Raw genomic sequence first — 11,933 nt, 5'->3', positions numbered from 1 at the left:
ACTTCTCATGGTATCCTCATATGGTGGAAGGGGTTAGGGATCCCTCTAGAGATGACTGGGCACCAATCCCAACCATGAGGGCTCTGTCTAATTCCCCCCAAAAGCCCCATGTCCTAATACCATCACCTTCGGGAGTTAGAATTCAACATGTGGATTTGGAGGGGGGGGGGACACACGTTCCAACCATAGCACTCTCCCCAGTGAAACCACCATAACTGGTGAAAATTATAAAAACAATCATCTAAAGTCTCTAGAAACTGTCCTAAAGGTATACCACAAAGGGAGAGACATTTATTCAAGAAAATCTAAATCTCAGTAAGACAGTAAGACAGTGAGAGGGTCTGTGTGTTTGAGCCACAACCTACTCTTTACATGCCCACCCCATCCAGCTCAGTGTAAAAGAAGTTCTACTCTGGGAATATGTGGCCAAGAAGACAGGGGTCCCTCTTCCCCAGCTCTCATTGTGAGGATGCCGTTTCCCCTTGGGAGGAGCAGATTGCCTGCAGTTCCCATCCCTCCACATAGCTCCTTGTTTCAGAAGTTCCATTGTAGGAGGATGAAACCCAGAGGTCTGGGGTCACCTTCCTCAACCCAGCACAGCAGCACTCCACCATCAAATGGAAGTGGTGTAAGTCACAGGAAGAAGTAGCCCAAATGCCCATGGTCTCCATTCCTGCTACATTACTTTCTCTAGATAGCACCTGTAGCCTTATGGGGTGAGGGTTAGGGGAGGTGTGAGAGGGACTCCCTATAATCAGCTGACTAAGAAAGAGAAAACTCAGGCATGGTTTGCAGATTATTTTGCCTTATATACAGGCACCATTCAGAAGTAGACAACTGGAGCGCCACTTCCTGGGACATCCCTGAAAGACGGTGGTGAAGACAAATCCTCCCGGGGGTCAGAACTTTGGGCAATGCATCAGACTGATCATTTTTCTTAGAAGGAGAAGTGGCCAGAGGTAGGAGTCTATACTGATTCGTGAGCTGTGACCAATGGTTTGGCTGGGTGTCTAGGGACTTGGAAGGACCATAATTAGAAATTCAATGATAAGGATGTCTGAGGAAGAGGTATGCAGATAGACTTTTCTGAATGGATAAATGAGTCAATAAGTAAGTAAATAAATACACACATGCATGCATACATATATTGTATCTTATATGACTGCTCATCAAAAGGTGACCTTGGCCAAAGCCTTTTTAATAACCTGGTGGATGAGATGATCTGTTCCATGGATACCAGTCAGTCTCTTTCTTCAACCATTCTTGTTATTGCCCGATGGATCCATGAGCAAAGTGGGCATGGTGACAGGGATGGAAGTAATGCATGTGCTCAGCAACGGACACTTCTATTCACCAAGGCCAACACAGCTACAATCATTGCCAGGTGCCCCAATCTGCCAGCAGCAGAGACCAAACCTGAGTCCCTGAATATGCACCATTCCCTGGGGTTAGTCATTCATCAGGTTGACCCCATTGGACCCCTTCCCTCATGGAAGGGGAAACAATCTGTTCTCACTGTAACAGACACTTGCTATAGATATGTGTTTGCCTTCCCACAGTGCTTCTATCAAAACCACTATCCGTGGACTTACAGAAAGCCTTACCCACCATCGTGGCGTTCCACGCAGCATTGCTTCTGATCAAGGAACTCATTTCACACCAAATGAAGCGCAGCAATGAGCCCATGCTCATGGAATTTGCTGATCTTTCCATATTATTCTTTATCCTGAAGCTGCTGACTTGATATAATGGAGGATTCCCCTTTTGAAGCCTGTTACGGCACCAGTTAGGTTGCAATTCCTTGCAGGGTTGAGGCAAGGTTCTCAGGAGTCTGTACATGCCCCAAATCCACACCCAATATATGGTGCTGTTTCTCTCATAGCCAAGATTCATGGGTCCAGGAATCAAGGAGTGGAAATGGACACAGCAGCACTCACCCTTAACCCTGTTTCTACGATAGCAAAGGTTTTGTTTCTCGTCCCCCTGATCTGCTGGTCTGTAGGTCTTAGTTCCAAAGGAAGGAATGCTCCCAACCATGAAATACAACAATGATTCCACTGACCTGGAAGTTAAGACTACCACTTGGCCACTTTGAGACCCTCATGCCTCTGAATCAACAGGTGAAGTAGGGAGTTACTAACCTGGCTGGGGTGACTGATCCTGTCTACCAAGGGGACATGATTTAAATGATCAGCTGTGAATATTAAGCAGAACATGAAGGAAGCAAGACCATGAGAGGAGTAAGGGATGGTGAAAAGATGGTAAGATCAATGGCTTGAAAGTCCCATGGGCTCCAAGTGTTGGCCCCCAGGCTTGGCTCTCCCAATGACTTTGCTGTTGCTGTCATTCACATATTAGATTCCCCGTATTTCTATTCTAAAGGGGAAGATCTAGATGAGTATTCAAATAAATACATAAGATGATGTCACAGAGTAATAAATACAAGCCAGCAAAGAAAGCAGGGTAAAGGCATGATCATGGCAGAGCTGAGGGGCCATTTCAAACTTGTTGGTCATGGAAGACCTCTGAGCAATAGGTGCATATCCTCTGTAATGACTGTTTTGTGCCCAACACCTCCCCTTTCTGGTAAGCCCCAATCCCACTTCTGCGTCTTATCCCACTCCTGCCAGATAACTGTGCCTCCTTGTTCACTGGGAATTAGTACCTAGCAATTAGCTCCTTTATTTTTCCCTAGCCTGCCTCCAAATGTTTTCTCTTTCTCCAGTCTGCCTGCATTTCCTGCAGGCTCCATGAGTGGGAGACCTCTTTCCTCATAAAGCAGAACCTTGCCAATTTTGCTCCTTACCTATTATATTTCATCTTCTCCTGACTGCCCTGGTTCCTTTTCTCTTGCCTTCAAACAACCACAGGTCTTCCCATGTAGAAAAGAATGTTCTCTTAAACATTATCGATCCATTGATCTTGCGTCACGTGGGAATACTCAAAAAGGGACCTCAACCCTGAGTCTCCTCTCCTATAAAATGCTGAGAGTCAATAGTATAGACTGTTTTGCATCGACCCAAAATCCCCAGTGTGCTGGTATTTGGAGGGGGGGCCTTTAGGAGGTAACAGGTTAGATCAAACTGTGAGGCTGGGTTTTCATGGTGGGATTAGGGGAAGAGAAAGAAACACAATCTCTCTTTCTCTCTGCCCTGTGTCGACATAGCAAGAAGGTGGCTGCCTACAAGCCAGGAAGCAAGCTCTCACCAGGAGCCAGATCTGCCTTATCTTGAACTTTCCAGCCTCCAGAACCGTGAGAAGTAAGTGCTTGTTGTCTAAGCCTTCCAGTCTAAGGGTTTTTGTCCAAGCGGCCCGCACTAAGACAGTCCATGAGCTCTTTCCCTCCTGCACAACCTGGTTTCTTCTCCACCTTCCCCTTTCTTCCTTCCATGACTGGTCTGCATACCTAAGTGAGTTTTCTCTTCTCCCCTTCTCCTCCAATGTTCTAGTTCCAAGACTCGTTCCATTCCCCCTCACAACATCTCTCAAATCTGTTCCCCCAATTCTAGGGCTACTGGCGCCATATTGGCCCCCACCCTTACCATCTGAGGAATAAAAATCCCTAACAGCCTCCTCACTGGCCCCTGACCCCTGAACTCCCCTTCCTCTACTCTATCCTGCATAAATTAATTTTTCTAAGCTCCGATTTGGGTCCTTTCCTGCTTAAAACTGTTTGTGCCCCACCCATGAAATTCCAGACTAAGGGGTTTGGACTTGGGCCTGGAGACAAGTCCTTGCAAACACGCCCTCGACCTATCTTCTTAGATGTGTTCCCCATCACACCCCGCCCCAGGAACTCTTCTGTTATCACCCAGCCTGCCTTCCCCCACCTGCACACACTTCCTGCATGCCACATGGCTGTCTGCCTTGTGACCTCTGACTCAGCCTCAGGCACTCCGTCCCGCCTCATCATGACGATCCCACATGCGGTATCTGAGGGCAATGCATCACCGTTTGCAGGGTCTGAGCTCAGAACGTCAACGTTTTGGAGCAAAAAGACACCCCTGCATCCTCATATGCAAAATCAGTAACTGGGCTATAGCTGACTTCTCGCTCCAAGAGGGATTCTGTCACTTGCCCAAAATCAAACAGGGATAAGCAGGCCCAAAACATTTCACTCCTTTCCTAGCACTCCTTGCCCCACATCCACTATATGGTTTTTTTAAAAACTATAATCAATCTACAATGTTATATGAGTTTCAGATGTACGGCGTAATGACTGGACAATCCTACACGTTTCTCCACGCTCCCCGTGATAAGCGTAGTCAGCATCGGTCCCCAAGCAATGTATTACGAGCTTACTGACGATATTCCCTATGCTGGTCACCTCTGTGACTTATTTGTTTCATAACTGGAAGTCTGCAGCTCTGATCCCCTTCACTGATTTCAACCTCCCCCCGTCCCGACCTCTCCTCTGCAACCATATCGACTTGCTCTCATCCCTGCAGCACGCGAAGCATCGTTCTACGCACTGGACACACAGCAGTGAACAAGACGCCTGCCCTCCCCGAGCGGACATTCTAGAAGGGGGAGGTAATCATTAGACAAAATTAGTACGTAGAATGCATAGAATGTTGGGTAGTGAGTACTACGGAAGTGGGGGAGGAAGTGGGATGGGGGGGTCTCTGCAGGCATGGGGGGGGGGGGTCAGCCCAGGGCAGGCAGGTGACACAGGAGCGCAGGAGCTCCCGGGTGGCTCACGAGCAGCAAGGAGGTCCATGTGGCTAAAGCTGAGGGGCCAGGTGGGGAAGGAGGGATGGTCAGAGACCTCTGGGGACACCGCTGGGGGGGGCAGCCCTCAGGGCTGAGTGAGAGGGGACAAACTGGGGGTCCTGAGACAAGCAGCAGCACCGCTCTGCGAAGAATGGTGCTATGGCAGGACAAGGGCAGGAGGTCCGTAGGATGCGAGGCAAGAACCGGGGAGAAGATGATGCCGGCCGGGACTGTTACGGGAGCAGCGGAGGTGGCAAGAGATGGGATCCGGATTTGGCTGGAAGGCAGGGCCAACGGATTTGCCTATGAATGTGGACAACGTCGGGGCAACTCAAAGGCTCTGGTGGAGCGAACGGAGACACGGAGCTGCCCTTCACCAAAATAAAGTCTGTTGGAGAAACAAGTACGGGAGAAGATAAGGCACTCAACTGTAAACAACAGGACATGAGATGCCGCACAGGCTTCCAAGTGGAAATGTTGTGTAAGAAGTTAGATAAATGAGCCTGGGTCCAGGGGAAAGACTGAAGTTGGAAATATAAATTTGAGAATTATCCATTTATAGGGGGGTAGAGTTCTGAAGCTGAATGAGATGATCCAAGGAGTGTGCATGTGTGTGTCCTTATTCTTGTTAAGTTTCTTCAAAGCAATGCCTATCACCTGTATTTTGTAAGAACTGTGTATACATCAGGGCAGGATATATATTAAATAGCATATTAAGCTCGTACTTTTTAAGCACAGACCTCAACAAAATAAAACATGCACCACTAATTCATCAGCCAAGAGCTTGGGAAGACAGATTATTTTAAACCATCCACAGACATGTGAGGAGGAGGAGTAAATTTCACCGTGCTTGGAAGCAAACAGGCTTGTAATGAACTTTGATGTTTATCAAGTGATTTGTGAATGATTTGGGAAAAAAACAAACTCTAGCCTTCAGATTACTGGTTACTTGCTTGGCTATGAGCAAATCACTTCTCCTCTCTGAGCCTGTTTGCCCAAATGCAAAAAAAAAAAAAAAAGAAAGAAAGAAAAAGAAAAAGAAAAGGGGGGTAATGGAACAACTAGATTGACCCTTAACTCTCCCTCTGTCAGAAACTGAAACCTTAACCTTTCTGGGAACTGGTTTGGTTTTCGGCTAGATGGCTCCCCCAAGTGGCCAACGGGGGTGAATGCAGCTTGCATGTCAGGCCCTTATTAATTGAGCCCATAGACATCATTCAGACACCGTGGCTACCATTTTAGATGCATTCTCTCATTAAATCCTCACCAAAACATTAGGAGGCAATCATGTTTTTATCCCCAGCTCACAGAGGAGGAAACGGACACCGGATCAAGGTTGCAACAGTAAGCGATGATCCAGGATTCATACCCAGGCGGTCTGAGGGTAATGAACGTCTGAACTCTCAACTGCTGTGTCCATCAGGAATAAGAATGGATGAACAGCCAAGGCCAAAAAAGCTTTCTTGGTGTTGGCACCTGACCGGGAGAGGTTATGAATGTCTACTTGCATGTGGAAAAAGTCGAAGAGCCTCCCTGCTCCCCACCTCAGGTCAGAAAGGATTTCAGCAGCCAGCCAAGGGCCCCAGGGACCCCAGAGCCTTGGCCCCACACTGTCGGCCACCTCACGGGGCCCCTCAAGCCAGGAGGCCTGGAAGGAGTATCATCTGCTGCTGGTTCCTTTGGATCAGTGTACCGAAATCAGCTTGCTTTGCTCTGCTTGCTTCCAGGCGGTTCTGGAGAATGTTTCTGATTTGGGGTTCAATTAAGTGACTGAGATCAAGTGACCAGAAAGTGGCGGAGCCTGGGGAAACCCATCTCAGTCTTTGCCCTCTCTCGCGTGCTGTTGCTTAAAAATTAATATTCTATGTTAGTAAAATTCACTCATTTGGGTATACATTTCTCTGAGTTTGGACAAAGCATAGACACGTCTCCAAGTTTCGGCATCTTTCCCCGATGCTCCTGCGTGCTTTCCAGAGTCCTCAGGTAGGCTGCCTCTTGAATTCTGCCTGGAGGTCTTGGCCGTCGTTGGAGGGAGCGATGGGCTGGAGTGGGCGTCCTGCACGGCGGCCGGCCAGAAGCCTTCCGGGCGGTTCCGGTATCTTGGAAAGAACGACTGATTTGCTCGTTAGCTGGGCTTAGTGTGGAAAGAAGTGAGAACTCAGCCCACTGCCCCGAAGCTGGTAGTGTATTGATCCCGGTGGGGGCCTGGGGTGCAGGACATTCAGAAGCAGGACCTACAGTAGGCACTGGCCCTGCAGGTTGCTTGGGGTCCGTGGCAGCCGTAGGGCCATCAGGCTGGGGTGTCAAAGGAATTTCACTCTATACCGCCTGTCTCTACGCCATGGGTTTCTGTTCCTGCACGAAAAAGAGCGCTTGCTCTGTGCGTGGCTACTCCCCACCTCATCGCTCCTGCCCGCTTGGACTCGGACTTGCCCACGATGTGCACACTATGTGTCCTCTAACTTGGGGACACTCCATTCCCATGCTTCTGTTCAGTATGGCTCCCACTGCCCTCTGCTTCCTCATCTCAGTATTTCTCTGTGTGCGGTCCTGACAAAGAACGAATGATGGGTCCACTCTTTTTTTTTTTTTTTTTTTTTGGTTACACCAGGCCCTGCCGTGGGGTGGCCGAGGCCTGGACTGATTTTCCATGATCCAGGAGACCGTCACTCAGCGGGCAAGAGTGGAAGGTGGTGTCATGGGTTACTTTTGCGGCTGTCTGAGGGCATGTCACCCGAACTGCTTTGTCTAACACAAGCAGGATTGCGAAGGTTCTTCCCCTACAACTTTTGTGTTCCTGTCCCCTAGTAGGTTTTTACAATTTGTTGTGAAATATTTCCGATAAACAAGCGTATACAAAGGATGTGTCGTCTAAAGTACCATATGATCTCACTGATATGAGGAATTCTTAATCTCAGGAAACAAACTGAGGGTTGCTGGAGTGGTGGGGGGTGGGAGGGAGGGGGTGGCTGGGTGATAGACATTGGGGAGGGTATGTGCTATGGTGAGCGCTGTGAATTGTGCAAGACTGTTGAATCACAGATCTGTACTTCTGAAACAAATAATGCAATATATGTTAAGAAAAAAAAAGAAGAAGATAGCAGGAGGGGAAGAATGAAGGGGGGGAAATCGAAGGGGGAGAAGAACCATGAGAGACGATGGACTCTGAAAAAGAACCTGAGGTTTCTAGAGGGGAGGGGGGTGGGGGGATGGGTTAGCCTGGTGATGGGTATTAAAGAGGGCACGTTCTGCATGGAGCACCGGGTGTTATGCACAAACAATGAATCATGGAACACTACATCAAGAACTAATGATGTAATGTATGGTGATTAACATAATAATAAAATTTAAAAAAGATGTGCCATCTAAAGAATAAAGCAAACACCAATGTCCCCACTGTGATCCAGCTTAAGAAACTATTAATACTATCTTAGAGGTATTGGTCCCTCTGTCTGTCTCCCTGCCTCTCTGCCCAGAGAAAAACCAGTATCTGATGCTTTGAATTAATCATTCTTTTGGTTTGCTTAAGAGTTTTCCCACCTCTGAATGTGTTCTTAAAATAATATTTTCCTCGGTTTTGTCTGGTTTTGAACTTTATGTAAATCACAGCTGATAGAACCTTCTGCGATCTGCATCATATATTCATGTTATGCTTTTGGGATCCATCCTGTTGATACATGGAGGAGTCCTCCACTTTCAATTCTTTATAATATCCTATTATTACATACAGATATATCATAAGAGATCACATTTAGCTGTGGCTGTAGGTACCTACAGATGCACGGTTTTATATCTGCTACTGGTGGACATTTGAGGGTTTCTGGGTTTTATTAGTATAAACAATATAGACATTCTTAGATATTTCTCCTGGTGGATGCTGGCAGAGCTTCTCTGGAATGCATGCTTAGGGTGGGACTGGTAGATTGGAAGTTGTCAATATACTCAAATTTATTAGGTTACAGCAGTTTTTTTCCCTAAGTGTTTGTCAATTTATACTCCTAACAACAGTGAATGAGAATTCTCAGAGTTCCTCATCCCCACCAACATTTGGTTTTATCCAAATTAATTATGGACATTAAAATTAAAATTAAATGTTCCTAAGGCCACAGAGGATGGAAATGGTATCTCACTATGGTTTTAATCTATCATTCCTGAATACCAATTACGATCAAGCTTCTTTGCATATGTCGACAGTCTCCTATTCAGACACCTGCTAATGCCTTTACATTTTTTTTTATTGGGTTGGTTGTACTTTTCTGATTGAGTCATAAGGGTTTTTATATATCGTGGATGCCCCGAGTCATTAAGGTATGATTTTCCATTGTCTTCTAAAGCTTTAAAATTCTGCAGTCTGTTGGTATTCTAGATCCATCTGGAATTGATGTTTGTGTACAGTGTAAAATTAGAGGACTCTAATTTCACTTTTTCATTTTTACCCTAAAGACCTATTGTCCTAGAGCCACAATTTTACCTCTCGCCACAAGCAATGCCCACACCGTGAAGATCGAGTTTTTGGTATATGCCTGAGTTTCATCCTAATGTCTCCATTCAGTTCCTCAAAAAATGGTAATGCAGAATGACCCCCTCTTACTCTATTCTCTGGAAGATGTGGCAAAGTTTGTAATTCTCTGTTCCATAAATGTTTGGGCAAACTACCCCTAAAACCAGGCATCCGGTATGGTGGTGTTTTTGAGGATTTTCAAACTATGTTTCGTTGACTTTAATGGATACAGAACTAATCATGATATGTTTAGTCTCCACATCAAGTCCAGTGACAATTATAGCTCCCTATTCAGTCCTACACTGATTTTCACCTTTTCTTTCTCTATCCAGTAATCTTGCCAGGGATTTACCCTTTCATTGCCCTTTTCAGAGAAATCAATGTTGTCTTACTGGTTCTCTCCACTGAATTTTGTCTGTGGATCCTCCCACATTCATTTCTGCTCTTCATTCTTTCTTTCCTTCCATTTTCTTTGGATTTCCTCTGCTACTAAACAAACAAAAGTCAGTATACACATAGAAGACCTGAACAATGAAGCAAACAAGCTTGATCTAATGCACCTAGAAAATTCCGCACTTGATTACAGAATATACATATTTTTTTCAAGTCAAGAGTGACATTAAAAAGGAAATCACTCACTGGCTCTAAAAAGTGTCAAATTTCAAATACATGCCACGTATATCATTATCTGTAACTGCAATGTAATTGAAATACAAGTCAGTAACGGAAAGATGTGTGGAAATTTTAAAATATGCGTGTTGAATAACTCCTTGAGCAAAACAGGAAACCATCATGGAAATGTAAAGAAAGCCTAAGACAGAACAATAATGAAACTACCATGTATCAGAATGCATGGGGCTCGTTGGTAGCTGGTCTTAGGAGGTACAGAGCACAAAACGGAGCTTATGTTAAAAAGAATAAAGTCTCACAATCACTGAGTCTGCTGTCCATATTAAGAAGTGAGAGAAATAACATTATAAACCTAAAGGAAGGAGTAGAAAATAAGAGGTATTAAATATAAGAGAAAAAACAAAAACAAAAACAGAGCATAGGGGCACCTGGGTGGCTCATTTGGTTAAGTGTCCGACTCTTGATTTTGGCTCAGGTCATGATCTCAGGGTTGTGAGATCAAGCCCCATTCCCGCTACTTTACCTCCCCCAACTTCTGTCTAGAATATTGCAAGTCCCGTCCTTCCTTCCTTCCTTTTTTTTTTTTTTTTTTGTAGGCTCCATGCCCAGCTGGAGCCCAGTGCGGGGCTTGAACTCATGATCCTGAGATCAGGACCTGAGCTGAGATCAAGAGTCAGATGCTTAACCGACTGAGCCACCCAGATGCCCCGATATTGCAAGTTTCTTAATTGGCTTTAAAAAAATTATAATAATCAAGGAACAGTAATAATAATCACATGCCAACAAATGTAACAATATAGATAACATAGGAAAATCAACTTCCAGGAACTGATGCAAAAAGAATTCTCATAAATCATCCTCTAAAGAAATTCACAGTGATTAAAAATCCTCTCACAGATGATGGACTCTGAAAAACAAACTGAGGGTTCTAGAGGGGAGGGGGTGGGGGATGGGCTGGCCTGGTGATGGGTATTAAAGAGGGCATGTTCTGCGTGGAGCACTGGGTGTTATGCACAAACAATGAATCATGGAACAGTACATCAAAAACTAATGATGTAATGTATGGTGATTAACATAACAATAAAAATTTAAAGAAACAAAAAAAAAATCCTCTCACAAAGATAACATCAAGCCAAGATAGTTTTATAGGCAAAGTTCTAAATAGATTTCAAGGAATACATTATCCCAATTTTATGTATAAAATCGGGGTGATCTCTTCCAGACAAGAGAAAAGAGAGGAAAAACTTCAATTCGTCCTACAAGGCAAACATAATCTGATTTAAAAAAAAAAAAAAAAAGTCTTACGAGAAAGGAAAACAATAGGCCCATATCACTCAGGATTATGGAGGCGAGAATCTTAAACACCAGCAAGCTGTGTTTATCCTAGTAATTAAAGACTGGTTTCAAGGATGGCTGAGTATTAGAGAAGCAAGTAAGCGGGATCCCCATGTGAACACATCCATCAGGAACACCGTTAATGGCATCTTACTGCAGCGTCCGGTCAGAGACGGAAGGCACTGGTATTTTCCGCACTCAGAAAGTGCCTGCTTCTATATACACACTGCCTAAACTCTGCTTACTAACTATTGACTACGTGGTCAGCTAAATCTATATTCACCTATTCGCTTTCAGCAGAAATATACCACGGATAAAGAAATCTGATTCATTCTGCATTGTTCTGGGGAAAAATCATTGAGGCTCAAAAGAATGAAGTGCGATCTTTAACAAGCGTGAGAACATGGAGATTATATGGCTTTTGTTTAACAGAAGAGCGCTATCACCGTATGATGGCTAAGGTGACCCTCTCCCTGGGTCACAGGAAGTCTGAGACTGACTTCAGGTAACTCACAGCCAAGTAAGGGAGGAGATAACCATCCCTGCACATGACTAAAGCTGCACGGAGATACAGAAAAAAAAGAGAAAAGAAAAGAAGAAAGAAGAAAGAAGGAAAGGAAAGGAAAGGAAAGAGGAAAGGGAAAGGGAAAGGGAAAGGGAAAGGAAAGGAAAAAGGAAAGGAAAGGAAAGGAAAGGAAAGGAAAGGAAAGGAAAGGAAAAAGGAAAGGAAAGGAAAGGAAAAAGGAAAGGAAAG

Source organism: Callorhinus ursinus, unplaced genomic scaffold (genome assembly GCF_003265705.2).
Source record: "Callorhinus ursinus isolate GAN/ISIS: 27379988/994484 unplaced genomic scaffold, GSC_fseal_2.0 scaffold43, whole genome shotgun sequence".
NCBI classification, from domain to species: domain Eukaryota; kingdom Metazoa; phylum Chordata; class Mammalia; order Carnivora; family Otariidae; genus Callorhinus; species Callorhinus ursinus.
The sequence above is the reverse complement of the archived record's forward strand: the minus strand, read 5'-3'. Positions refer to the sequence as shown.